The sequence below is a fragment of the Mytilus galloprovincialis genome, chromosome 6 (genome assembly GCF_965363235.1).
Source record: "Mytilus galloprovincialis chromosome 6, xbMytGall1.hap1.1, whole genome shotgun sequence".
NCBI lineage: Eukaryota > Metazoa > Mollusca > Bivalvia > Mytilida > Mytilidae > Mytilus > Mytilus galloprovincialis.
Window position 1 is genome coordinate 31,055,604 of NC_134843.1, and position 13,413 is coordinate 31,069,016.

The window sequence follows — 13,413 nt, forward strand, 5'->3', positions numbered from 1 at the left end:
TGTATTAGGGTTTATGACCCCTTCTGTAGCCATTTTTGTACAATTTTTTCAAACTTTCATTGTATCAGAACTACAGATATAACGAATAATAGGGATAGGCCATTGTGTACATACACCAAGAGGAAACTTGATGCAAGGTGTAATAATTTTCTGCTTTATTTCATTTAATAGAAAAAGAGTACTTTGAGGCAAATAAACTGTTGATATGGAACTCGATGTTGACGTTATTACAGATAACGTAGTAAGATCGCGGTATGAACGTACAATAATAGCAGTAAAAGCGTGGTAAGAACGTACAATAATCGCAGTAAAGGCGTGATAAGAACGTACAATAATCGATGTAAAAGCGTTGCAAGATCGTGTTACAATCGGATAACTCGTGGTATGGTCGTAGTGAGAACGTGATGAGCGTAGAAAGATCTTGATAAGCGTAGAGATCGCAGAATAAGCGCGGTGAGAACGTGGCCTAATCGTAGCGGGATCGTTGTAGAAGCGTATTAATGAGGACGTAGAAGCATCGTGAAAACAACGAAAATTTACATGTTCATGCCGCTCATACCGCGCCCTTACCACGATCTGAATTTATTTTAGATCGCGATGAGCATAGAGCGATCGTGGTCTAGTAGGACTAGGGCTTAAACAATTGTGAACAAACGAAATAAATCTTTGATCCGTTCTCAAGTTTTCATCTGGATACCACCATGAGACAGATGGAAGTATGGAAGGATATCCAACCATCATGCCACGTAAAACTTCTCTACTGCGTGTAGTGGGCTATAATACAGTAGACAAAATTGTGACTGAAATGGCCGGAAAAACAGTATGGCTGACCATGGTCAGCAGTTTATGTTTAATAACAGACATGTGATTTGGGCATTTTATTTCATCAGATCGGTCCGATGACGCCAGCCGATTGTTCATCCCGATCTAGTTCTACCAGTAGGAAGAACGTACAGTTATGGGGGAAGGGGGAAATAGTCTGAGACAGAGAACCAGTAACCGCGCGCCGTTTTGCCGATCTGTCAGATAACCGAAGTGGCGACAAAAGACCACAAAGGAAAACATCGCGCCAAAAATGGCGAGGTCGTTTTTAGTGTGGTGAAATCGGAGGTCGTTTTTTCCAAATTTTACAGGTCGCAGGTCGTTTTTAGAAGGCCCTCAGGTCGGAAGTCGCCTCTAAAAAGCCCGGAGGTCGCAAGTCGTTTTTGACCCTGCGGGGGCCTCAATACTTTTATAGAAAATCCACAGCCTTTAAAACAGAGATTTTTGTTATAGAATTTGAAACATAGATTACTCACTTGATTTTCTATGATTTGCTAGTGTTTATTTTTTACAAAAAGTTCTAACAAACCTGTAAATTCAAAAATAACTCGTGCTGAGTCACTAAAGTCGAGCGCACCCTAAAAGGTGTACTTGATTTGGTCCATATTTTTATTTGTTTTAACTAATAACTACATTAATAAACTTGATTTAAGGAAATCAATGCTAGCACTGCATGTAATAATCCTATATCTGTCAGTCATCATATTGTCAAATATGAGAGTACAAGGATAAATGCTGTGGCTTTTCTTTAAAATTTCCATACGTTTAGCATTGAATCAACACCATGGTACATAATCCTTAATGATCTAATTTGATACGAATTATATTTATAAATTATGGTATATTATGAATAACAACCGGTTATCCGACGGAAAAGTATGTCGGAAAGTTGTTACACATTGAGACGCATATAACAAAAACTTGAAATCTGCAGTGACAGCAAAGTAAGTTAAATGGTAATCCTTTTCGACAGACAAAATGAAGCTGATCTACAAGGTTCACTGCTACTTGCCAATATACAGTATGTACTGTATAAACTACTATTACAACCCTAGATAAAGCCGACGAGGAAAGGTTTAATAGATATAACGAATAATAGGAATAGGCCATTGTGTATATACACCAAGGGGAAACTTGATGCAAGGTGTAATAATTTTCTGCTTTATTTCATTTAATAGAAAAAGAGTACTTTGTGGCAAATAAACCAATATTTTTATAGAAAATCCACAGCCTTTAAAACAGAGATTTTTGTTGATTTGATCCGTATTTTTATTTGTTTTAACCAATAACTACATTAATAAACTTGATTTTTAAGAAATCAATGTTTGCACTGCATGTAATAATCCTATATCTATCAGTCATTAAATTGTCAAATATGAGAGTACAATATGTATTTTATCAATGATAGGTACTTAGCAGCTGTAGTTTTTGGCCAAGGGTCTTGATCCCAGTGAGGTCCCAAGGGAATCAGTCTCTGTATTTTAACAATGATAGGTACTTAGCAGCTGTAGTTTCTGGCCAAGGGTCTTGATCCAGGTGAGGTCCCCGGGGAATCAGTCTATGTATTTTAACAATGATAGGTACTTAGCAGCTGTAGTTTTTGGTCAAGGGTCTTGATCCCAGTGAGGTCCCCAGGGAATCAGTCTCTGTATTTTATCAATGATAGGTACTTAGCAGCTGTAGTTTTTGGCCAAGGGTCTTGATCCCAGTGAGGTCCCCAGGGAATCAGTCTATGTATTTTAACTATGATAGGTACTTAGCAGCTGTAGTTTTTGGCCAAGGGTCTTGATCCCAGTGAGGTCCCCAGGGAATCAGTCTATGTATTTTAACTATGATAGTTACTTAGCAGCTGTAGTTTTCTGCCAAGGGTCTTGATCCAAGTGAGGTCCCCAGTGAAGAGTTGACATCATACGCTGTATTCCAATTTCTCCGAAGTGTTTGTTACCTTTAAATATATTCAAATAAAACTATACAGGTTGATTATATACAGTGTAAATGAAATTTTGCAAGTTCGACAAAACAATAAGTATTCGTCTAAGGAGGTTATTTTTTCTGTGTTGTGTATATCCCAACTTAATTTGGTATTTTAGATAGAAAATTGAGTTTTACACGTCCCATTTTAAACAACAAAGGTAGCACTAGAGGGTTTCAATAATGTAATAAGACTTTATGGTTTGATAGCTACATTTTTAGTATTTGGTCAAAAGCACAATTATGGCTTTCTGGACTTCTGAGAGTTCTTGGTGAACATGAATGCTTAAAGGTCAATTAGGTAGGTTTCACTGATTTTTTCTAACATTACAATTTGGTTAGATTTTTTATCATTCGTGTCAAATAAATGTGTCGCTGTGCAAATAAATATTTTTCATTGCATAATTTTAGTGTTTACTATTTATTATTTTTTGTTTTGATGTATCATGTCTACCAATCATAATATAAGTCAAAGACAAACAACAATAAACAAAAAAAAAAAAAGATGTGGCACGATTGCAAATGAGACAACAATCCATCGGAGTCCAAGCGACATAAGTATGGGCAACCATAGGTCAATGAAACGCCTTCAACGATGTTCAAAATACATACCATATAGTCGCCTAAAACCGATCGTGACATGACACAATGTAAACACCACTGTTATTAGAAAAAAAGTTGGAAAGGCAAGCAACCCTGAACAGTTCTCAACAAAACATACTGCAGAAATCAAAGATTGAACAACATGAATCCCATCCAACTCATATGCACAGAAAGAGTAAACAATTCCTACAAACTCGTTGCATGAGTTGTTGGTGAGGGCACTTCGGATTTGTTGATTGCACGATCGGAGATAATATGTTGTTACTGAGGTTACAATATGTGAAATATACAAGTATCCGCGACAAAGATGTTCCATAACGCTTAACCTCATCACAATGGCGTCAATCACACATTTAAAGGGTTGATTTTAATTGTACCATTTAGAACCATTGGTTCAATAACTTCATTGTAAGCAGCAACTGTCTAACAAAAAAGTCAAGATAGGAAACACAAACCGTGGAATATCGTATAGCTAAATACCAGCTGATCCTCATTGTAAAATATCTAGATGTTAGTCTTGATATGAATCAGAATTAACTATGTCTTAAATCTCAGTTCATTTGTATGAACGCCTTACCCCTGACTCTGACGACCATGTAATGTTGCTTTTCGTTCGTTATATTCTTCTGGAAATCAATGAGGAATATCTACACATATTCAACATGTTCAATTCGAAATAATTACTGATACTCACACCTCGTTTCCACCATATCTTAGACTATTTCACCAGACATTGGCCATCTTCCATAATGCTGTTCTTTTGGCATCAACCAAATAGCTTATATATAAAGATTACTCTATAATAAACTTTTTTAAGTAATATTTAAGCAAAGTCAACGAACTATGATTGCACGAACAAATCCATGAAATATGAATGATAAAACAAAAATGTCATTAGAAAGTCACGGGTGTCATTTGGTTTAACGAGAGAAATGATCGTGAAAGAATTTCTAACGGTGGTCAAGTATTGCGAGACGATCGTGAAAGCTCTGGTACCGGATCGTGATAGAAAATTAATCGAGAAGACATATGAAAGATCACCAAATATTCTTATTTGATTAATTACACAGACAAATTTACAACAAAATACAACTGTCTGTCAAAATGGTTCAACAATATGATCAGTATGTAAGAAAATCCAGTTTCAAAAGTCAATAGTTTTTACAAAACAACAGAAGGCAGATTGCTTCTCGACATTTCAATTGCATAAAAAAATGTAAACAAACATGATTTTTTTCACAAATTCGAATAAAATAAACTACTTTTTTCCGAATAAGGGCATTCTATCAGAATGAATCAAATTGTTCTCATAGTTATTTTGTATAAACATAACCTGAAACTTGGTAAAAAAGGAAATATTTACACAAAATTGATTTTTCGGATCGTGATAGATCACCTACCACTTTTTTTAAGATCGTGAAAAGGATCGTGGAAGATCTAATGCTACGAAGACGTTCAAACTATTTTTTGTATTGTAGTCCTGTATTATTATGTTGTCATTTTAATGTATATTTAACAATGCCATCAAAGTGCGAGGTTTGGCATTCCACAAAACCAGGTCCAACCCACCATTTTTTTCTTTTAAAATGTCCTGTACCAAGTCAGGAAAATGGCCATTGTTATATCATAGTTCGTTTCTGTGTGTGTAACATTTTTACGTTGTGTTTCCGTTGTGTCGTTTGTTTTCTCCTATTTTTGAGTGTGAATTCACATTACTATAAGACGTGTCACGGTATTTTTCTATCCCAAATTCATGTATTTGGTTTTGATGTTATATTGGTTATTCTCATCGGATTTTGTCTAATGCTTAGTCCGTTGCTTTGTGTGTTACATTTTAATGTGGTGTCGTTGTTCTCCTCTAATATTTAATGCGTTTCCTTCAGTTTTAGTTTGTTACCCCGATTTTGTTTTTTGTCCATAGATTTATGAGTTTTGAACAGCGGTATACTACTGTTGCCTTTATTTTTCAAATGTATGATTATTAATATTTCATGGAGGAGAGTTTAGTTCTGATGTCAAGTTCGTATCGCGGATTCTTTAAGCTATATATGATAACTGTCTGTCTTTTTTTTTTAACTTCTGCAAGGTTTCGAATAACATTGACCTCATTATCATGCATCATTTGGCAATGTTCTTTTTATGTTGTTTAGTCTATCGCTTATAGCTGTATATACCTGTATATATGGTATAGCGGCACAGTATTTGATGCATGGTGTACTTGTCTGTCTGCATGTTTCATATATGACGTCAATTGAATTTGATATATTGAATGATAGTTAGATGTCTGTGTCTAGCTGTCGGCCAGGTTTCATATACTGTCGACCTTGCGTTCCGAATTAATTGGCCAACCATAACTTTTACATTTGTCAGTTTCTAAGCCGTACGGGAACACATATATTTGGTGTATGGGATGTTTGTAGAGATATGTATGACATAGTTCATCTGACGATCTCTTTTTATGAACCATTGACAATCTTAAGCGTATTTGACACTTCTAGTAAAACCTTTGATATTACAGACGTTCAGCAAATATACTATCTGGTATTCTTTATTCTGTAGTATATAGTTACCTCATTGGAAATCAATCCACATCTGCTACGTTAACGTTGTATATAAAGATACATAGAACTTTAAGAAAGTACCGGTGCACAACATTTTGGTTACCGTTCGCTCTCTCAAATTGTTCATAAAAGATGCTGTTTCTTTTTGCTATAAGTTTTTGGTTGATGGTTATTAATGTGGTTTAAACGTTGCATACCCATATTATTGACTAAATAGCGGCGGTCTGTCTGACTTGTACTAGACCGATTGTCAGAGCTGAATTTTTCACACTGATTTAGACACGTATTTAGTTGTGTGCTTTTTTAACTTTCGAGGTAAAGTGTTGAATTTGAAAAAAAAAATGATAGCTTTAATGTTCATTCTTATCAAAATAGTTACAGGCTTTTATCAGTTGCAGCTCTATCAAGTGGTAAAAGAAATATTGATTTCTGATTACTAATATTAAGTCTGGTCACGCATTATCTTTCACTATCAAAATAATGCGTTGCCTGATCTTTCACGATCAAATTTGATGAAAATTCAACAAAATTAAAGGTTTCATAAACAAATTAACAGCTTTAAGGGAAGAAAATACTTTTATTTTACTATAATATCAGATACATCAAAGATTAAATTAAAAAAAAATATCATGATATATTGAAATACGACCATTATAGATAAAAAATCATGCAAATAGACATGCATTGCGCCTTTTGTGTTTTTTCATAAAGTACTGTATATTTTCTTTATCTTATTGCACAGTAATGTTACATAAGTTGAACCATTTTGACAGACATATTTTTTTTGTTCGGATTCGTTTCGCGTTTTGAAAATTCAGCGATTTTTTCACAGAATCTGAACTAGAATTTACATTAAATGTCTTTCACGATCCGGTACTAGAGCTTTCACGATCGTCTCGCAATACTTGACCACTGTTAGATATTCTTTCACGATCAATTCTCTCGTTAAACCGAATGACACCCGTGAAAGTTGTTCTAGCAGCTAAAATATTAATTTTCTTGAACCCAATTCTTGTAAGGATTTTAAATAATCGAAACGCATTTAATTTAGTCTTTTTAATAGAATTATGCAATGACCAAGTTGAATGCGTCAGAATGGTTTTGACTGCTGGGCTGACAGACGTTAATTATATTATAACTAGTATCAATTCAAGACCTTCTTACTGCCATTTAGTATCTGATAGATATGTAAAACGTACATTTATTCTTGAATGTATAAAAAGAATACCTATATTTTTTAACGAATTACTAATAGATCGAAATATACATGAGATATTAACAACAAGGATGTGTCCATAGTACACAGATGGCCCACTCACACTATCATTTTCCATGCTCAGTGGACCGTAACATTGGGGCCCAAAACTCAAAATTGGCTTTAAAACCAGAAATTCATATTATTAGGACCACGTGTATGACGTTTTAAGTTGATTGGACTTCAACTTCATCAAAAACTACAAACTTTCACCTGAAGCGGAACAGACGAAAGAACAAACAAACGAACGATTAATCAAACAGACGAATGGACGAACGGACGCACAGACCGAAACATATAATGCCCATAAGTGGGGTATACTAAATGGGGCATACTAAATGGGGCAAACAAATGGAAAAATTACTGAGGATAATGCTATGTTTTTACAAATTGAAAAAGTTGAAAATGTTTTATCTTTACCACATGAAATGTTAAAACATTGATATAACAATAACTGAATCGAAACATGTCAATCTATACATATTTTTTCCTGGCCATATCCAATCTCCGATCGGCCTCTGAGCTACGACTTCAACTTGTCTATATTTGAAACCAACTTTTGATACAACCTTGGAAGACATAATTGGTGGTATCATTGCATCTTTAGAGTTTCTAAGGCACCCATAAAATTCAGATTTGGTGCAATATCCCCACTCTCCTACAATAGAAATGTAATCAAGAAATAAAAGATATGATCATGAAAAGTGTGCAGATTCGTTTACCTTTACAATTTCTATTTACTTTTATTTGGTACCTTATTTTACAGTGTGGGAACGGAACTGTACGGTTTTATAATAGTTAGGTCATTCGGGAGACTGTCAAGCGGGGCTCCAACATTCGAAAAATAACAAGTTCCTTAATGAAAACTTTAATGACCTCTTATGTTACAATATAACGTTTCTGCTTCAAGTTTTGGTAGCTAAAACATTCTTTATGTAAATATAAACCAATGAAATAATAATAAAGATATGCATCCAAACGTTTACCTAAGAATGGTGGAGCTCCGTGTAAAATGATCAAAATTGTCATACAACAGCGATCAAAAATGTCAAATAAACATCGAAAATCAATGGTTACTACCAGAATTTACACATGTACTTTTTCTGATATATAGTCTTACCTGTCTGAAGGTTTCAAAGCCATTGTCCAACTAGAAATCCTATACGCTTTGCACACAGCCATCATATATTCTCTCTCGCAAAATCAATATTGTTAATTAAAGTTATATATTAGCTTATAAAGGGCTTATTTTTGTTTTGTAAAATGTATCACATTTAAAATAATCGAAACATAAAAGCATCAAACGGAAAAGAGATGGGTTTCTACACTATAATTCTTTACCCGGTTTAAGATGAAGTACACCACTTCTTACAAATGTGTTCGTTGGTTCTGGGGAAAAAATTTCCAGTTCTGAAGAGTAATAAAAAACCGACAATTATTTTTACAATGGAAACTGATTATTTTCTTGTATTCTAAACAATACGTCATTTGTTTGTTTTTATAGTGATTAAGATTATTAAACAATGTTGACTGCTGTACCCCTATTTTGACATTTTTACCTATTATGTCTGTTTGTTTTATTCACACATCGTTGTCAATATAATGGAATATGTTGCGACTCTCATACAAGTGATAGGTGTATCTAACTTTAAAACCAGGTTTAATCAACGAAATTCTACATAAAAAAATGCCTGTGCCAAGTCAGGAATATGACAATAGTTATCCATTCATTTGATGTGTATGAGCGTATGATTTTGCATTTGATTAGGGACTTTCCTTTTTGAATTTTCCTCAGAGTTCAGTATTTTTGTGATTTTACTACTATTTTTATTCATACGTTGCAGAATACAATTCTCTTTTGCTGCATTGAAGACCCATTGGTGGCCTTCGGCTGTTGTTTGCTCTATGATCGGGTTGTTGTCTTTTTGACACATTCTCCATTTCCATTCTCAATTTTATCTTTATATACAACAAAAGAAAGTAGTATGCATGTATGTCCAAACCTTACACAATAGTGAATATACTTTTGTAATGACACACGTTTAGATTTGATACCATCTTGACAAGAAAATGTCGAGTCTCGAGCACTCTTTCGGTCTATTGTTCAAACATTTTGCTTTCAAATTTTAAACAAGTGGAATGACCATTGATATATTCAAACAGTTCTGATCAATTTAATTATTTTTATAGTTAGTATTTTTCAAAATATAGTTTTTTTTATCAAATTAAGTATATCAAAATAACAGAATAAGTTATTTTTTTAAACGCATTGTATTGCCAATTGATTGAGGTCCATATGAATAGACAAAACAATATAACAATCACCATACCCCACCACCAAAAGCTGAGATTTCATTCTTCCATTTGTTTTTCTATCTTCAAATATTGGCTGAAGTCCTGTCAGTGGTGACTTGGATGTTAGCCCAACTGAATTTTTTTTTTAAATGTGCATTAGTAGTAGGCTACTTGTGACGTGTTCTGTACTGGAGCTTCCACATTCTACATGTCAAAAGTTGAATTACAGCATTTTCATAATGCTAGCAAAACAAAGGTTTGATTGACTTGCTTGCTTTGTATAATTTGTATACATGTTTGCTCAAGCATTTATATGTCAAAAGGTGAATGAATTGAATTTTCATAAATAAACAAAACAAAATGAAAATAAAAATAACGGGTGGGTCTAAAATGTATATACAATATTGTATTATTTCTATCAACTATGAAATGATTCAAAAGTTAACTCATTTTGGAAAACATGTATGCATTGTGAGGTCACTTAACACTTAAAGCTTAATTCAACAATATTTACCTTGACAAAAGTTACAATACTTCTGACAGTTTTTGTTGATCCATACTCTGTAAGCTGTACATACCTCGGCTCCAAAAACTGCACAGTCTGAGATCTTGTTTTCACATGTTCCTGTTGACTGGGCTAAAGTTGTTGTATGTAGAGTTTCTGTTCAAGAAAAACAAATTGTTTCTTTTTCCATGTGTCGTTATTATGATTGAATGTCTATGTAGTTTAATATCAAAATGGCAAAATTAAAACTTGATTTTTTTTTTAAAACGTACTGTATTTCATTTTGAGTGTGAGGGTTACATGAATTGAAAAAAAATATAACAAACATCATACCCCTCTTCCAAAAGATGAGATTTCATTCGTCCATTTGCTTTTGTCAAAATCATTAGTATCGAAAGTATCTTCAAATATAAGCTGAAGTTCTCCTGTTATTGGTGGCTTGAGTGTTAGCCCGGCTGAATAGAGAAAATTTACAATAGTAATAGTTTGCTTGTTACATGTTCTGTCTACTGGCTTCCCCTTTCTGCATGTCAAAAGTTGAATTGGTGCATTTTAGGTTTGTGTATACGAAAAAACACAAAATTAAAATAATGGGAGGGGCTTCTATATGTTTATGATATTGAGTTATTTCTATCATCTATGAATTTATTCAGATAACTGATTTTAGAAAACTTCTGTGCATTGTGATGTGACTAAACACTTGCTATTAAACATCAATCTTAATCTCTGTACAGTATGAGACCTTGTTTCACATGTTCTGTTGACTGAGCTAAAGTTATATGCAACATTTAGTAGGTGCAATTGTTAAACTTACCCAAAAGGTAGGACTCATCCGTCTTAACTCGTCTAATATCACTATATACACTTGCCCAAATGAAAGGACATATCAGTCTTGACTCATCCCATGCCATTATATAAACTTAAGCAAAAGGTAGGACATACCAGTCTTGACTCATCCCATGCCATTATATAAACTTAAGCAAAAGGTAGGACATATCGGACTTGACTCTTCCCATGCCATTATATAAACTTAAGCAAAATGTAGGACATATCAGACTTGACTCTTCCCATGCCATTATATAAACTTACGCAAAAGGTAGGACATCTCAGACTTGACTCTTTCCATGCCATTTAATAAACTTACCTAAATGGAAGGACACATCAGTTTTGACTCTTCCAATGTCATTTGTTTTGTAATATAACCAGTAGTACACCGTGTCGCCAGAGCAATATTCCAGAAGCACCTGTATACGGGGTATATATCTCCCGATTGATACGATATTCCCGTGCTTGCATTTCCATTCATGATTTTCTTGATAGAGGGTTGCTGCTCACAAGGAAGCTGTTAAACCAAGAGTTCCAAATGGTGAAGTTGAAATCATCCCTTCGTAAATTTTACGGACGCCATCACGAGTTGGTTGACCGTTATGGAATAACCGTTTCACAAATGATATCGGATATGTTCCTTACGTCGTAACTACAATCCCCTTCCATTTCATGAATGTGACCTACCGTATTAGACTATTTACCGGATTTGTTATCACATAAGCAACACGACGGGTGCCACATGTGGAGCAGGACATGCTTACCCTGCCGGAGCACCTGAGATCACCCCTAGTTTTTGGTGGGGTTCGTGTAGTTTATTCCTTAGTTTTCTATATTGTGTCATATGTACTATTGTTTGTCTTTTTCATTTTTAGCCATGGCGTTGTCAGTTTATTTTCGATTTATGAGTTTGACTGTCCCTTTGGTATCTTTCGTCCCTCTTTTACTTGTGCGTTGCTCAATATCATGTATTTGAGCGCATTCTTAAACATGTTGTTTGAAATTTTCTTACAAGTACAACGGTCGATATTAGAGTGTAATAAAGCATGTTATCAAAGTAGCATTTTAAGCAGTATCCACATGTCCCTTTCGGAGCACCTAAGATCACGTCAGATTTGGTTTGGGTTTGTGTTGTTTAGTGTTTCGTTTTCTATGTTGTGTTTTGCAGTGTATTGCAGTTTGTCTTTTTTGTCCTTTCCTTTTCTTTCCATGGCATTATCAGTGTTTGTTTTCAACTAATGAGTTTAGTACTCTCTTTTGTATAGCTTTCGCCACTCTTTTAGAAATTGATATCGTACAGAAGAAAATAGAACCTTAACAGATGGACAAGAGCATCTTTTATATTATTATTCAAAACATCAAATATATTTGACTTTTTGTTTATAGTATCAGAGAAACAGACTTACCTATATTATCATAGAAGCAGAATAGACCACGAAAACTTATCTGTGATCACTGATCAATGAGGTAAAGGTCATATTAACCTTGCCAGGAGAACATGTACAGCTGGCAATCATTCCATACATCATAGTTGACTTACTTCTTATGGTAGAAGCAAAAATAAACCAGGAACTCAATCAACCATGAAAATAACCACAAGGTCAAATGACCTGTACTATAAAAATATGGAGATGTGGTATGATTGTCAAGAAGACTATTATTCAACAGAGTTCAAATAAGAGGATATAGGCAATTAAAAGTCGCTGTCCAGACTTTAACGATGAGAAAAATCCATACTGTAAGTTGGTAGTAACAGTACCAGACTGTCTATATTAAGCATCAAACATACAATTGGTATCGATAGTTCAGTACCGAGTGTAATCAGTGTTATTACAGGTATCCGATTAGCAAGGTCAATATGCTAGGTTGATCTAAACTGATAAACATACATACATGCATCTTGACCTATAATGGTTTACTTTTATAAATTGTGACTTGGATAGAGAGTTGTCGCATTGGCACTCATACCACATCTTCCTATATCTATCTACTATCTGTTCATCAACATTGTCAACAAATATTCTCTGATGTTACAATTTTCTATAACTAGATCAGAGATGTTAATTAATTATGTTAGTCCTGATAATGGTTATTTGCTCGGTAAAGACTGACAAAACAAGGATGAGTTCCAAATTAAAATTCCATATCTTTTTGAAGGTTTGTTGAGTTTGACAAATGTCAATCTTAATTGTATTTTACCACTGATAGCAAGCAAATTGTTGAAACTAGTGACATAGATTACATAATTGAATACTTACAGCTCTTAAGATAAAACCCAATATGTTACACATTTATCATTAGAATAGAAAATAAATAGGGGAATATGTCAAGACAACAAACAGGCCTTAAAGCAGAAGACAGGACGAGGCCACCAATGGGTTTTCAAAGCAGCGAGAAATCTCTGCATTCCGAGTCTATCTTTAGCTGGCCCTTATAAAAAATATATATACTAATTCTGCGAATTGGACATCATACTATTCTCCAGAAACATACAAATGAACCTAAATAAAAAAAAGACCTAACAAAGGCTAGAGGCCAATGTAGAATAAACAAACACACAGCAAAATACACCTGTA